Source organism: Scyliorhinus canicula, chromosome 4, assembly GCF_902713615.1.
Source record: "Scyliorhinus canicula chromosome 4, sScyCan1.1, whole genome shotgun sequence".
Lineage (NCBI taxonomy): Eukaryota > Metazoa > Chordata > Chondrichthyes > Carcharhiniformes > Scyliorhinidae > Scyliorhinus > Scyliorhinus canicula.
In genome coordinates, this window is record NC_052149.1 from 10,245,965 (window position 1) to 10,263,268 (window position 17,304).

General features: G+C 49.0%; 1 protein-coding gene across 40 annotated transcripts in view; it reads right to left on the reverse strand.

Annotated features, from left to right (window-relative positions):
* adgrl2a (adhesion G protein-coupled receptor L2a) overlaps positions 1 to 17,304 on the reverse strand; it is a 683,083-nt gene that overhangs the window by 298,110 nt on the left and 367,669 nt on the right. Inside the window, exon 1 of one of the 40 annotated variants that reach the window (XM_038793700.1) lies at positions 2,876 to 3,046. The exons of the other annotated variants lie outside the window; for them this stretch is intronic. The gene's annotated coding sequence lies outside the window, so the exon portion shown is untranslated. Of the gene's footprint in view, positions 1 to 2,875; positions 3,047 to 17,304 lie in introns of those variants that run through there. 40 annotated transcript variants of the gene reach the window in all.

Consider the following 17,304-nt stretch of genomic DNA (forward strand, 5'->3'; position numbering starts at 1 on the left):
TGGCGGTTACTGGGTTACGGGGATAGGGTAGACACGTGGGCTTGAGTAGGGTGCTCTTTCCAAGGGCCGGTGCAGACTCGATGGGCCGAATAGCCTCCTTCTGCACTGTAAATTCTATGAGCTATGATCTATTCTATGAATGCACATCCATATGCAGCGAATGTAGAAACATAAATTAGGGGGGGGGGCGGCATGTGGCGCGTCACTGAGGACCCGGGTTCGAATCCCAGCTTTGGTGTCCGTGTGGAGTTTGCACATTTTCCCCATGTCTGCGCGGATTTCAACCCCACAACCCAAAGATGTGCAGGTTAGGCGGATTGGCCACACTAAACTGTCCCTTAATTGGAAAACAAAAATAAATGGGTACTCTAAAGTTATTTTAAAAAATAAACATAAATTATCCAACCCGCTTCCTCCAGCCCTCTACAATCCTCCTGATATTTTTTATTATTTGAATAAGGTGCAATGCAAATAGCGATATTTTTGAACAAGGCGGAATTAAAGCTTAGGTACATATTCCTTGACGTTAATTAATTCGTCAAATATGTCAATTTGCCCAGAGTTTCTCATTCAAATTGTTTCAAAGGAATAGCCTCTCAATGGCGTCGGCCTCGAATACTTGTCTGTAATTCGCCTGTATGTATTTTTTTTCAAGAATTAGTTATGGCTCTAATCTTTTATTTCTAAAAGATTATGATGAGGCATTCAGTCCCCGGACACATCTGCTGTATCTTGATTTTGTTTCTCTATGATCTAATTGTTTTTCTCATCAGGCCAGAGATTGCACAGAAGCCCCTGAAGATCTCAGTTCTGCCTTTGAACATAATTTTCCAGCATTCAACTTCTCATCTTGACTGACGCAGAGAAGGAACGCTGGGACATTAGGCTAAGTGACTGAATATCGGGACCTGTGCATCAGTCGTCGTTTTTATATCTTGTCAACACAATGTGAAGAAGTGTACATTACAGAGCAGCTTAAAAACATTCGGCCCTTAGATGGCAATCGGCCCATCAACTTGACCACGGCTGGTCTTTTACCTCAACTCTTCTTTCTCGCCTTATTCCCTCAATTCCCTTGGAATCCAAAAATGTCTGCCTTAAACCTACTCCGCAATCGCGTATCCACGGTTCTTCGAATTCCAAAGACTGACAACCCTCAGTGAAGAGGTTTCTCACGTCACCTGGTTTGAGGGAGCTTGCTGTGTCAAATTTGGCTGCTGCATCGCAAAAGGCTGTAACACGCTCTGGGGTCACCCGAGTTTGTGAAAGGTGCTATATAAATGCAAGTCTTGCTTTCCTATCTGTCCTGGCAAGGAACAACCTAACAACCTTTCACCAGAGAAAAAAAATATATCTTTTTTGAAATAATTACATTAGAACTAACTGTGTTCAGCGAATCTTGTGCAAACTAGTAATGTTACTGGACTCGTAATCCAGAGGCCCAGACTAATAATCTGGGGACATGGGTTCAAATCCCACCATGGCAGCTGGCGGAATTTAAGTTCAATTAATTATTACGTCTGGATTTGGAAGCTGGCCTCAGTGCTGGCCACGAAACTTCCGTCTGGTTCTGGTCCTTTAGGGAAGTAAATCTGTCGTCCTTACCTCGAAAAAAACGAGGTAGAATTGTCTTTGAACCAAGTGGCTTGTGACACCATTTCAGAGGTCATTCAAGAGTCAAACCCATTGCCATGGCTCTGGAGTCACATGTCGGCCAAGACGGGGTAAGGCCGCAGATTTCCGTCCCTGAAGGTTATCGGTGAACCAGGTACATTTTTTTTTCCATGACAATCGTTTCATGGTCATCGTAATTCCAGATGGGAATTAAATTAAACTTTCAACAGCCACCGTGGGTCCGCTGAGCATGACGTCGAGTCTCTGGATTACTAGCCCAGTGACAATACCACTATGCCAGCGCCTCCCCCTGACCTTGTCAGCGACATCCACATCTCATAACAATCCCAAATTGCCCATGTGGCCAATTTGTCAGACTGATCCTTTGTGAGAAAATTCCTGGGCGAGATTCTCCACAAATGCGGAGAATCGTAAAGGCTGCCGTGGGACAGGCCGTGAACCACGGCAGCCTTCACGGCCACTTCCGGGGCCGATTCTCCCCCCTGGGCAGGGCTAGGAGCGCTGCCCCGCGCGTCACGGCCTTGATGACGGTCGTCAAGGCCGCACGTCAAGTGTCACGGCGGCCGATGACATCAGCCGCGCATGCGCAGGTTGGACAACGCCAACCCGCGCATGCGCAGTTGCCGTCTTTCTCCTCAGCCGCCCGGCAAGACGTGACGGCTTGATCTTGCCGGGCGGCGGAGGGGAAAGAGTGCGTCTGTGTTGGACGCTGGCCCGACGATCGATGGGCACTGATCGCAGGCCTGTCCCCTCCCAAGCACAGTTGTGGTGCTCCCGTGCCAATCGGGCCTCTAGATGCCCCAAACGGGCATGTTGAAACGGGCGTGAAGACCCAGCCGCTCGGCCCATCGGCCCCGGAGAATCGCCGTTCGCCATAAAAAACGGCGAGCGGCGATTCGTGGCGTGAGTCGGGCGTGGGGGGGAGAATAGCGGGAGGGCGTGAAAAATGTCGGGAGGCCCTCCCGCTATTCTCCCACCTGGCGTGGGGGCGGAGAATCGCGCCCAGGATTTGTGGAACTCGCTTTTCCCGCATTTATAACCGAGAGGTAATGTATATAACAGAACAATAGATGCACAGGAATGAGAAACAGCCTGTTCTATAATGTTGCATAAATTAGTATACCATCATCAGGCCCTCAAAACAGTGCAATGTGATACTGCCTTTAACCCCACGGCAACACACAATAGAGTATGACTAGCTGTATGTAAGCTTGACCCAATCAGTGTAACTCTCACCTACCGTGCCAGAATTTTGTGGGTTCAAGATCCACATTCAGACTCGTCCACAGTCACCTTTCATGGTTGAAAAACATTCTCACTACCTCGTTCGGCTGAAGTACAAAGGAAGTCCGGCTGAGGGAGGTGGTGGTGGAGGGGGGTGGGTGGAGACCTGGAGGAGGTTCCATTTGCACAGTAGGCGGCATGGTAGCACAATGGTTAGCACTCTGTGCGGAGTCTACACATTCTCCCCATGACTGCGTGGGTTTCCTCCGGGTGCTCCAGTTTCCTCCCACAAGTCCCGAAAGACGTGCTGTTAGGTGAATTGGACATTCTGAATTCTCCCTCCGTGTACCCGAACAGGCGTCGGAATGTGGCGACGAGGAGATTTTCACAGTAACTTCATTGCAATGTTAATGTAAGCCTACTTGTGACACTAATAAAGATTATTATCATTAAAAACAGTCGTCTGGTCTGTCAGCCAAGTGAGCAGCCCCCCTGCCTGTCCAATTCTCTCACTTGGGCTTAAGAGTTCCTCTGTCGTGACTGTCCACGGTCGCCTTGTAGACTGTGGTTTGCCCATCACACTAGGCTAAGGTGCAATTGGAGTGCCGAGGGAAAGTAGCCTGGGCCGTGTTTAACAGAGCACTGTGCTTCAGCTGCAGGGAGTGACAGGATTAAAGCCAGGATAAAAATAAAATGCAGCCAGAAGCCGTATTCCATTAATAGCCAGCTCAGAGTCCCATTTTGCAGGATTTACTCACAGGAGTCCCGCTGGTCACTAAATCGCTTTGCATACGGATTACTAAAGGTTCCTGCTCTTTAGAAGATTAGCAGACTGGCCTCAAAAATGAGCAGCCCTACTTCCATGGGCTTTTATTGCACCATTACGTTCATCTTTATAACCGTAAACGAGCCCCCATCGCTTCGCAAAACAAATAAAATACAGCAGTTAAATATTATAATCATCACATTTTACTTTCTGCACATTTGAAGCACTTTCACAGCAGCATATGCAGCCAGCCCTATGCCAAATGATACTTAAAAGCAAAGTGGTGAAATGTTTGAGGTATAACTTTTGCTTCTGGAGTGCTGACAGAACCTCTCCACTTGTTAAGAGTCTCATATACACCAGAGCCTCACTGGGGGAGCACCGGTGTGGACCGATTGTTCAGCGAAGAACTCTGTGGGTCCCAACACTCTCCAAGGTCCCAGATGCCGCTCGGTCCTCGGCCAGCTCCATTATCAGCAACTTGCAGGGTAAAACCCTTGCTGAGCTGAAGGGTTTAGGAAAAGTTAGAATTATTGTCCAGCTGCAAAAACCTTGCTCCCAATGAAAATGTTAACTGCACCTGTTTTTTTTTTACATTTATACTTGGGATGCAAGTTCATTTATATCCTCCCAAATTGCCCTCTGGAAGGTGGTGAACAATGGCAGATTGTGTGTTGTACATAGCTACAGAGGCAATAGTTTAAGGTTATTGGCCCAAGGACAGCGATGGAACAGATCAGCGGTGTGTAAATTGGAGGGGAACGTGAAGGTGTTGCCAAGCATGTGCTGCCCTCGTCCTTCTAGGTAGTAGAGGCTGCAGGTTTAGATAGTTGATATTGAAGAAGCCAAGGTACGTCGCTGCAATACATCCAGTTGTTGGTGCACAGGCTGCTACTGTACACATTGCATGAAATTAAATGAAAATAGCTTATTGTCATAAGTCGGCTGCAAATGTAGTTACTGTGAAAAGCCCCTAGTCGCCACATTCCGGCGCCTGCTCGGGGAGGCTGGTACGGGAATTGAACCGTGCTGCTGGCCTGCCTGGGTCTGCTTTCAAAGCCTGCGATTTAGCCCTGTGCTAAACCAGCTCCTAAATGAAAATGAAAATCGCTTATTGTCACAAGTAGGCTTCAAATGAAGTTACTGTGAAAAGCCGCTTGTCGCCACATTCCGTCGCCTGTTCGGGGAGGCTGGTACGGGAATTAACCGTGCTGCTGGCCTGCCTTGGTCTGCTTTCAAAGCCAGCGATTTAGCCCTGTGCTAAACCAGCCCCTAAAGGAGTCAATGTGGTTGTCAAAGTGGTGTTAATCAAGGCGGCTGCTTTATCCTAGATGGTGTCTTGAGTCCTTTTGGAGCTACACTCACCCAGGTAACTGGAGAGTATTGAATCACACTCCTGACCTATGCCTTGTAAATGGTCGACAGATAATGAGTTACTTGTTACAGAAATCCCAGCCTCTGACTGGCTCTTTTAGCTGCAGTATTTAGATGCTTAGACCAGTTTGGCTTTCTGGTTGGTGGTAGTCCCCAGGATTCTGACAGCTGGGGAAATTGGCAATGGTAACACCAGGGAACGTCATGGGGAAGATGGGTACGTTCTCTCTTGTTGGAAATGGTTAACGCCTGGCACTTGTGCGACACGAATGTTCCAACTTACAACTGGATTTGAAAACATTTTCACAGTACAATTGCTGGAAGATGAGTTGATAAATGGTGTAAGCAAGGTCAACATGGAATTGGAGACCTTGGGGAAAGACAGGAGCAATAGCCTATTTACATAACCAATGGCACTTAAAAATGGAGAAGCCAACAAGTGGAGATCGAAGGAGGATGAAATCAATATCAAATCAGGTGCAGGAAAGCAAAGAGGAAGAAAGACTGTATGAAGAGGGTGAGAGAGAAAGGAAAGAGAAAAAAAAATGGTGGTATTTTGATGCCTGTAAAAAAATCCATGAGCTGAAGGAATGAGATCCCACATTTGTAAATTGATTACTTTTGGGGCAAACGGGTTTGATTAGCAGTCATGAGCGATGTCACATCATTAAAAAGGCTGCTGTTAAATATTAGGCTGAACTCTCTGTTGCCAGTTTATGTGTAAATGTATAAAACATCATGAGAACCACGGGGAGATTCAGAACGAGATCCTATTCTCCAGAATCTGCAGGCAGAGTGGATCAAACCGCCCAGCAAATTATGACAACTCATGGGTTACCTCTTCCTTGTTACAAATCCCTGGCTGATTCACACATTAAGAAAGCATTGCACAGGTTATGTTACTGTTTCAAAAAATCCAGCTTTTCAAACGCGTATGTTTGAAATCAAATCATTTCCTGAGATAATGTCCATGAAGGCAGTCGTGCTCCCACCCAGTTTGCATCAATTAACTGGAGTCAGGCTGGACCAGTATCAATCCATGCTGCTTAAATTGGTTCAAAACATCTGAAGGCAGACTGTGAGTGGAGTGGCCTGACTTGAAGCGCAGGCGTGGTTGATTGTAGGGTTTCAGGTGTTTAAACATTTCTGATAAGTAGCTCGTTTTTCTTCTACCCCTTCACCCGCTTTCCTGTACTGCAGTTCTGCTCGCATCTGCTGACCCATCTGAGAGTTGATGTAGGAATGAGGGAGGGAGATTAACGGCTGTAATTGGATCAGAGCCCCCCCCCCACCCCACTTAGACAAGTCTGTCACACCTTCATCCACCCCTTTTGTCACTGAAGACACATTTCTGCCACTGTTATTTGATCCCCTACGATGTCTACCAGTTAGCAACAGTGACAAGGGATTGGTTACGGGTGGGGCCCGTGCACGCCTTGACTCCCCCCCCCCCCCCCCCCCACCCCCCACCCCACTCCACCCAACCATGGGCAATGAGAGCAGAGGGAGAGCTGGGGAAGGCAAGCACCTCACAATCTGGGCTGGTTTAGCACACTGGGCTAAATCGCTGGCTTTGAAAGCAGATGAGGGCAGGCCAGCAGCACGGTTCAATTCCCGTACCAGCCTCCCCGAACAGGCGCCGGAATGTGGCGACTAGGGGCTTTTCACAGTAACTTCATTGAAGCCCACCCGTGACAATAAGCGATTTTCATTTCACTTCATTTTTCATCTGCTCAGAATAACACTTGAGATAACACAAGGCAAAAGACCAAGATAATTGACACTGAAACAAGGTCTGTTTGTACAGTGCTTTGAAACAATGGGATTAACCAGCTTCCTGCCATTAGCACAGAGACGGGAGAACACTGTTCAGCCTCAGGGAGATACAGCATAGAACATAGAACAGTACAGCACAGAACAGGCCCTTCGGCCCTCGATGTTGTGCCGAGCAATGATCACCCTACTCAGACCCACATATCCACCCTATACCCGTAACCCAACAACCCCCCCCCTTAACCTTACTTTTTAGGACACTACGGGCAATTTAGCATGGCCAATCCACCTAACATAGAACATAGAACAGTACAGCACAGAACAGGCCCTTCGGCCCTCGATGCTGTGCCGAGCAATGATCACCCTACTCAAACCCACGTATCCACCCTATACCCGTAACCCAACAATCCCCCCTTTAACCTTACTTTTTAGGACACTACGGGCAATTTAGCCTGCACATCTTTGGACTGTGGGAGGAAACCGGAGCACCCGGAGGAAACCCACGCACACACGGGGAGGACGTGCAGACTCCGCACAGACAGTGACCCAGCCGGGAATCGAACCTGGGACCCTGGAGCTGTGAAGCATTTATGCTAACCACCATGCTACCGTGCTGCCCCCTGTATGCAAAGATCAACTATCCTTCCCCAAATTTCACCATCCCCACACTGAGGAACCGTCAGCCCATCCAATGGCCAAGAAATAAGAATTACTGGAAGGTCCCACAATTTAATTAAAAATGTATTACGGACAATAATTGCCAGTACTTGACAAGGTCAAAGAAAAAGAAAGAATGAATTTATAGGGCCTTTCGCAAATCCAGGACATCTTTTGCAGCCAGTGAAGTATTTCTGAAGTGAAGTTAATGTAAGGAAATGCCAGCCGTCAATTTGTGTACACCCAGCTCTTGTGAAAAGCAGCAAGAGAAATATTTCAATCTTTTTTTGCGGTACTGGTTGAGTGATAATAATTGGTAATAATTAACCAGGACATTGGGAGAATTCCCCTGCTGTCCTCTTGAGAAATGCCTTCAGCTCTTTTAGACCATCTTGAGAAGTGGTTCAACACCTAATGGGCGTAATTCCCCATGACACTGATATCGTGTTCGGCGACTAGGTGGAGAATCAATTCCGAAGCCGGAGTCAGGGCCGGCACTGTTTGACGCCGATTTGCGATTCACCGCCCCCTCCGAAATGGCAGTCGCAATGCCGTTGGCGCCTCATCGGCAGGCCTACTTGCAATGCTCCGCCCCCGATGGGTGAAGTTCCCGATGGCGCAGGACACGTGTCCTCACACAAATCCTGAAGCTGGCGTGGCGTCTGCGGACTGTGTCCGGCGGCGCCATACTTGGGCAGGGGGCTACTTCTGAGGGCAGGGGGGACTGGTGGAGGGTGGCCAGTTGGTGGGCTGTGGGGTCACGGATGGTGGGTTGGGTCCGCCCACGGCCAGCACCATGTTGCAAGGCGCGACCGTTGCAGGTCGTCAGCACGTGCGCACACACAGCCTGGACCCAGCCATTCTCCGGCCGTTGGCGTGAGTTTTGGTCGCCGCCAGTGCTAGCCCCTCACTGGTACTGAAATCGGTGAGGGGTTTACGCAAATTTCTTTTGCGTAAATCTCCCGCAGATTCTCCATTCGAGCCGGCACTTAGCCGCAGGGGCGGAGGATCCCGCCCAATGTGTCTGAGAGCTTTGGGTTCTCTGACACAGTGCAGTGCTGAGGGAATGCAGCACTGTTGGATTTTCTTTCACAGAGAATGAGAAATTACAGATGTTGTCAGAAATTGTCACTTCTGCCCCTGCTTTACTGGTGTTTCAACGTTCAGTGAATGCAAAACGAATCAATTCTAACATAACAGGTCAGCAGACTGATGCAGAGACCCAAAGGCTTTACAACTTCAAGAAAGCCCTTTGTGATAAAGAGGTAATACAACAATTTAAAAGCATCTTAAGTTACCAGAGTTACTTTCTGTTTGACTGCTGAGGAGAGTGCAGAGAATAGTTGGAGGAAAGCTTTTAAGAACTACAGATCACCGCCCTTTACAACGTTAAGCAATTACCAAACATAACCGATTTCTGGAAACCCTTTGCCAATTGTATCGAAAGAGACTTTGCTCCTTTCCTTCAGCTTTTACCCACCTACACGACCAGCACAATCTCTTTCATCAGCTTCTCATTAATTTAACAGTAATTGCCTCAAGGTTAAATGACATTACAGCTCTTTAAACACACCGACTCATGCTTTGTGACACAGCTCCCGCTCCGCCAGCTGATGTACTGTTTGATAACAGTGTCATGTCGAGTATATTGTTCGCTGATGTGCCGGAGTGGCATGTGTGTAAAAGTATGTGTGTGTGTGCGTGCACAAGTGTACATGTGCAAGTGAAAGTATACATGCATGTGCAAGTGAAAATATGCATTGTGTGTGCGAGTGTGTGCTTGTGCAAGTGCGAGCGAAAGCGTGTGCAAGCGAGTGAAAATGAGTGTATGTGAGTGACAGTGCGCTCGTGCACGTGTGACAATGAGCGCATGCACGAGTAACAGTTTGCACATACACGAGTGAATGTGTGCATGCTTGAGTGACTGTGAGCGTGCACGAGTGAGTGTGCACATGCACAGGTGAAAGTGTGCACGAGTGATAGTGTGTGTGTGCATGAGTGACAGTGTGTGCAAGCTCACGTGTGCAAGTGTGACAGTGTGAGTGTGACATTGGGCATGTACCAGTGTGCAAAATCACATGCACGAGTGACTGTGTATGCACGCGAGTGCAAGTGAGAGAATGTGCAAGAGAGAGTGAGTGTGCGAGTGAAAGAGTGAGTATACGAGAGAGAGAGTGTGCGTGTGAAAGAGTGAGTATGCGAGGGAGAGAGTGAGTATGCGAGGGATTGCGTGCGTGATTGACCGCATGCACGAGAGCACTGCAGCTCAGGGAAAGGTGGTTCAGGCTGAGAGCTTCACGGTGAAGACTGGCGTTTATTGCCCATTCCTAGTTGCCCTGAGAAGGTTCCGATAAGTCTCCTCCTGAGTAAGGGTTTGATACAACTTGCTCAGCCAGGTCAGTGGCCAGCTAATCTCTCTGATGCAGGATTGGACTAATATTTGAGGGAGCAAAACATATGTGGCTGGATTCTCCGCCGCCCCGCGCCGAAATCGGGTTCGCCGTGGGGGCGGAGAAGCCACTTTCACGTCGAAATTGGGCCCGCCGCCGGCCCCGGCAATTCTCCGGGACCCGAAAATCGGCGTGATCGTGGAGTACGCCACGCAGCTGGAGGCCCATTGACAGAGGCCTGCCCAGCGATCCTTCGATCCCAACGACGTGAAACTAACCACCTATTGCCAGTCGGGATGCTGACTCAGTCCGCGGCCGCCCTGGTGGGGGTCGGGGGGGGAAGAAATCGGACACGGTGGGCGGGGCGATCGGATGGGGTGGGGTGCAATTTCTGCCTTCGCGGTCTGAGTCCCCATGGAGCTGGGTGCGGCCGCCGCCATGCAGATGTGCGGACTCCAAACCGGCAGTGCGGGGGCCCGTATCCGCAGCTAAAGCTGCGAGAGTCACTCCGGGTCCCTGCTAGACCCCTGCACGGCATTGAATTAGTTCATCTTTTTTACAGGAATCCCTGGAGTAAAATTCCAGCGTTTGTTCGCTGGCCTGGGGACAAATCCAGCCCATGGAATCAAAAGCAAGAGAATCAGTGCATTCAGGAGGGATGGTCAGGGGAGCTATTGGTTTTGGGGTGACCTTAAGAATTTAGACCAGAAGGAAATGGCCAAGACAGTTTAAGTAAAACAGTATTCAGCCAAAAATAGGAGTTTGTGATATAAGAGTAGCAAGGGGAAAATACATCCCATTGCAGCCTTTTATCCTGGGTTATTTATAATTCTTTTTTAAAAAATAAATTTAAAGTACCCAATTTTTTTTTCAATTAAGAGGCAATTGAGCGTGGCCAATCCACCTACCCTGCACATCTTTGGGTTGTGGGTGTAGACGCACAGACACGGGGAGAATGTGCAAACTCCACACGGACAATGACCCAGGGCCAGGATCGAATCCAGGTCCTCGGCGCCACAGGCAGCAGTGCTAACCACTGCTCCAACGTGCCGCCCTGCTATTTCGAATTCTGCAGATTTATATATTCCTTTCAGAACCGGGCCAAAAGGTGAGTTTAATTCACAGTGGAAATAATATGCATGACTGAAAAGTATTGCTTACTGCCAACCAGATTATTTTCCTGATCTGCACCATCTGAATCGGGCAAGAAATCTTAAGGATTTTTATTTGATTAAACTTCTTCCGCCACGAAACCCAATTTAATAATCTCCAGATTTGTGACAGTGAATGAAGGACATCTTCAGGACACTCATGGTCGAGGGCAGCACTCTGATTGTGGCCGATTATTGCAGTGAGCAGATTAAATGGAGTAACTGGATTGAAGGAAAGCATGAACACACCACCTCCCTCCCCACCTTTCTCTCACCAGACAGAATACCCTCGGCACCATTGTTCAAGAAGTTTATCACTTCTGTGCCACAATGACATTTGCCTGTATTAAAGATAATAGAAACGGCCTGATGCATTCAATATAACCTGATTACTGTCAAATATTCATCTCATAGTCAGTTCTGTAAATCATTCATAATGTAACAGGATGGGAGCATCGCATAGCGAGAAAAAAATCGGTTGTCATCAGGTGAGATCTCCTCCAGCAACATTCCAGAACGTGTCAGCCGTGGCCCGGTGGGTCGCCCCCTTGAGTGAATCGGAAGGGTGGGGGTTCAAAACCCACTTCCGAGGCTGGCATGCAAAATCCCAGCTCACGCCACAGCGCAAGGTGAGGGAACATTGGCACTGTTGGGGGCGTTGTCTTTCAGACGAGATGTTAAACCGAGCTCCCACATGGTTGCAAAGATGTCCCTTGTGGCTGATTTAAAGAAAAAAAAAATGGGCGGTCAACTTGGTGTCCCAGCCAATCATTAATAAACTGATTATATCGCCGTGTGACTGCACAGATTAGCTGCACATACCTACGATATGACGTTGTCGTAAAGTACTTAATTGGGTTTAAAATGCTTTGGGACCATCCCGCGGCTCTGAAAGGTGCTATATAAATGAATGGATGGCACGGTCGCACAGTGGTTAGCACTGCTGCTTCACAGCAGCAAGGTCCCAGATTCAATTCCTGGCTTGGGTCACAGTCCGGGCGCTCCGGTTTCCTCCCACAAGTCCCGAAAGACGTGCTGTTAGGTGAATTGGACATTCTGAATTCTCCCTCTGTGTACCCGAACAGGCGTCGGTCGTGGCGACTAGGGGCTTTTCACAGTAACTTCATTGCAGTGTTTTTTTTTTAATATAAATTTAGAGTACCCAATTTTTTCCAATTAAGGGGCAATTTAACGTGGCCAATCCACCTACCCTGCACATCTTTGGGTTGTGGGGGCGAAACCCACACAAACACGGGGAGAATGTGCAAAGTCCACACGGACAGTGACCCAGAGCCGGGATCGAATCTGGGACCTCGGCGCCGTGAGGCAACAGGGCTAACCCACTGCGCCACCGTGTTGCCCCACTTCATTGGTGTTAATTAATGTCTGCCCACTTGTGACACTAATAAAGATTATTATTATTATTGTAATGTTTTCATTTTCTTTCGCAGGCAATTGAAAGCCCTGACACTGGCGTTGAGAGTGCGATACCCTCCAATGGGCACTGTGCCCTCTTACACTGTGGGCACTGTGCAGAGTTGTCTATTAGGCAACGGTGAGGAACTGGTTGGTGGCTTACGAAACCTAAAAGGGAGCAAGCGTCCCCTTCACAGGGAAAGTCAGGTCCACTCCAGTTGCTGGTACTGGGGGCTTTTCAGAGTAACTTCATTGCAGTGTTAATGTAGGCCTATTTGCGACAATAAAGATTAAAAATGAAGTGCCACTGACACAAAGACATAGATGCGTACACACGCTGAATCAACTTAAATGCCCAAAAGTCAAACACACAAATCAGCATTCGGATGACGATGCTTCCAGCTCCCCCATTTTGTCCTAGTCTGAGCCAAATATCAATTTTGGCCCACAGTGGAATTAGAACCCAATGATTTTAATGCATCCAAGGGACGTGGGCCGGGCTGGCTAGGCCAGCAATCATGGCCCATCCCCAATTGCCCCCGAGAAGGTCAAAACACTTGAGGAATAAGTGAAATAGGATTGGACAACAACCAGCGTTTCCAGGGTGGAGGGGTCAGTCACAAGGCGCCATAGGTTTAAGGTCCGTGGGGCAAAGTTTAGAGGAGATGTGCGAGGCAGGTTTTTTACGCAGAGGGAGGCGAGTGCCTGGAACGCGCTGTCAGGGGAGGTTATGGAAGCAGATACGTTAACGGCGTTCAAAAGGCATCTTGACAAATACATGGATAGGATGGGTATAGAGGGATACAGCACAAGGAAGTGCGGACGGTTTTGGCCAAGGTTGGTATCATGACCGGTACAGGCTTGGAGGGGCGAAGAGCCTGTTCCTGTGCTGTATTGTTCTTTGTATATAGCACCTTATAGGACCTCGGCCGGTGAAGGCACGTCCGCTGAGTGATTGAAGTGCATACGAGGCCACAAAGAGAGGTCAGAGGAGATTGCAGGGAATTTGGGGGGGTGGGGGGGGCATTGATGGGAGAGGTTTGAAAATAAAAGCAACAACAAATGCCAGCTGATATTCAACTAGCGGTATACGCGCCACTAAACTGGGCAACATCCAAAAGAAGCACAAAGGGCCGGCAGGACCTTCTGCGGAATGATGCCAGATGTAAATGTCTTTTGTGTCAAACTGTGAGGTGCTGATGACTGAAGTAGACGAGAAGAGGAAATGTGCCCGAGCAGATGGACAAAGTCACTTCGCTCGCCAGAAGAATTCTCACCTAGGTTATCGCAATGAGGAGGAAAAAAAAATGCAGTCAAGGGGAAACCCTTAAGTGCTTATTGTTTATTGTGGTAAACGGGCTGCAAAGTTGTGAAGAAATAAAACTGAAAAAAATCGCCAACTCATTCACTGCTGAAGCCCCAAGGGTACCTCCATCGGAAGTTCTCAGTAAAACCCTTGGTCCAGATGCTTCCTCCCAAACAGACTGTTGACTGCTCTCCCAATGATCCAAGCTAAATACAACTCAGAAAGCTCCAAGAACATAAGTCATTCTTCGAGGTGGTGGGAGGAGCACAGAACAACTGCAGTGAGATTTTCCATTTGGCAGAAGAAAATAAATCAAGTTATTATTTCAGCTTCAGATCTTGCGCAGGAGGACCCCAAGGCGAGGAGCGATGCAATTGATTTTTTGGAAGGGAATCAAAAGGAGAGACATGAGAGGCACAAGAGAGACAGGAAGTGCGAATTAGATAAAACCATATATTTCAATTCTTTCATGGGGTGTGGGCATTGCCCTTGAATGGAGGGGCCTCCTCGGCCATTTCAAGGGGGCAGTTAAGAGTCAACCATGTTGCTGTGGTGTCTGGAGTCACATGTCGGCCAGACCGGGTAAAGACGGCAGATTTCATAGGCCATAGAACAATACAGCAGTGCAGACCCTTCGGCCCACGATGTTGTGCCGACCATTTATCCGAATCTAAGGTCAACCTAACCTACACCCCTTCAAATTACTGCTGTCCATGTGCCTGTCCAAGAGTCGCGTAAATGACTCAGACTCCACCATTTGGGGCAGCACGGTAGCATGGTGGTTAGCATAAATGCTTCACAGCTCCAGGGTCCCAGGTTCGATTCCCGGCTGGGTCACTGTCTGTGTGGAGTCTGCACGTCCTCCCCGTGTGTGCGTGGGTTTCCTCCGGGTGCTCCGGTTTCCTCCCACAGTCCAAAGATGTGCGGGTTAGGTGGATTGGCCATGATAAATTGCCCGTAGTGTCCTAAAAAGTAAGGTTAAGGTGGGGGGGTTTGTTGGGTTACGGGTATAGGGTGGATACGTGGGTTTGAGTAGGGTGATCATTGCTTGGCACAACATCGAGGGCCGAAGGGCCTGTTCTGTGCTGTACTGTTCTATGTTCTATGTTCTATCTCTGCTGGCAGTGCATTCCACGCACCTACCACTCTGTGTAAAGAACCTACCTCTGACATCTCCCCTATACCTTCCTCCAGTCACCTTAAAACTATGCCCCCTCTTGACAGCCATTTCCACCCTGGGGGAAAAGTCTCTAGCTATCCACTCTACCCATGTCTCTCATCACCTTGCACACCTCTATCAAGTCACCTCTCTTCTTTCTTCGCTCCAGTGAGAAAAGCAAAAAATCCAGATCAATTACAGCTATCACGACCATTATTACAGAAACTAGCTTCATATTCCCGGTTTATTTATTGAATTTAACTGAATTTTGTATACCCCTGGCTGCCGGGGTAGGATTTGAACCAACGACCCGAGAACAGTTGCCTGAGCCATTCTGGATTGACGATACCACAACATCAGCCTCTCTCCTGAATTCCAATAGGTGAAAGGAACGGGACATGTGTTGAAGTGATGACTTCTTTACATGGACAGCCAGTGGAGCAAACATTAAAAAGGGGCGGGCAAAAGGAGCTGGACTAGGCTCCCCATTCAACAAGAAGCAGAAGATAAACTCATCTCTCTCACACTCGCAGTGCAGAGGTACAAGGAAGGCAATTGGAACTGTTGGTACTTGGCTGCAGCCAGATCTCCATCTTACGTCCTCTTTCCAAGCATGGGTTCACTCAGGGACTACAAGATAGGCGAACGTATCCAGTTCTAGGGAGGGCGGCTGGAGTGTACAAATGGTCTTGGATGTATATCAGTGCAACGGAGGAAAGGCTTGTATTTACACAGCCTCTCTCAAGATCTCAGGATGCTCTCCAGAATACTTGGGAAGTTTTGGCGAAGCTGTAGTTGACGCAGGGTGGAAGACACAAGGCCAGCCAGGAGAACATTGGAATAGATAAACCTGGATGGGAATACATCCAGATGGCCAGAAGAATTGCCAGCAAAGATCTGGGAAGTGATCAGGAAGGGAATTTCATTCCTCCCCCAAGCCAGGGCGTTGCAACCAAACTGCTGTGCACTGTGGTCCAAACCCCAGGATGGGGACTGAACTATTCATTGAGCCGGGATTCCAGAAAATAAACAGTTCAATTGTGACTTTCCATCTGACCCTGTATCAAGGCACCTGGAGTCGGAGAGACAATTGCAAAAACAACTACCAAACACGACATGTCCTTTTGTCAAATCTATTAAAATGGCAAATATAAAACATGTATTGATTTTTACATTTGGCAGTCAGTATCTTCAGAAAGCTTCCTTTATATTGAAAAAGGCGAGTGGAAGAGACTGAGGCAAAGTGGACAAATTGCCAAGTTAATGAAACCGCATTACAACTTTATTAAGTTATGATAGAGGGCCTTGCAACATAAAACTGCCATGTAGCTGGTCAGTGCAGTTGATGTAGATGGATGTCGCACACACCCTGACGCGTGCGCAATCGCACACACACACCACCCAGACATGTATGCGCCACACATGCACACCACCTAGACATGCACGCACATGCACACAGCCCAAATGCATGCGCACATATACACACACCTCCCAGACGCACGCGCACTTACACACACCACCCATACACGCACGTACACATACACACACAACAGACATGCGGGTTCACATACACACACCACCCAGGTGCACACGCACACACACCACCCAGACAGGCGCACACACACACCACCCACGCACGCACACACACACCACCCAGACGCACACACACACCACCCAGACACTCGCACACACACCACCCAGACACGCACACACACACCACCCAGACACTCGCACACACACCACCCAGACACTCGCACACACACCACCCAGACACGCGCACACACACCACCCAGGTGCACACGCACACACACCACCCATACAGGCGCACACACACACCACCCACGCACGCACACACACCACCCAGATGCGCGCACACACACCACCCAGACGCACGCACACACACCACCCAGACACTCGCACACACACCACCCAGACACTCGCACACACACCACCCAGACACGCGCACACACACCACCCAGGTGCACACGCACACACACCACCCATACAGGCGCACACACACACCACCCACGCACGCACACACACCACCCAGACGCACGCACACACACCACCCAGACACGCACACACACACCACCCAGACACTCGCACACACACCACCCAGACACACACACACACACCACCCAGACGCGCACATACACACCACCCAGACGCACGCGCACTTACTCACACCACCCATATGCGCACGTACACATACACACACAACAGACACCTGGATTCACATACACACACCACCCAGGTGCACACGCACACACACCACCCATACAGGCGCACACACACCACCCAGACGCATGCACACACACACCACCCAGATGCACATGCACACACACCACCCATACAGGCGCACACACACCACCCAGACGCATGCACACACACACCACCCAGATGCATGCACACACACCACCCAGGTGCACACGCACACACACCACCCATACAGG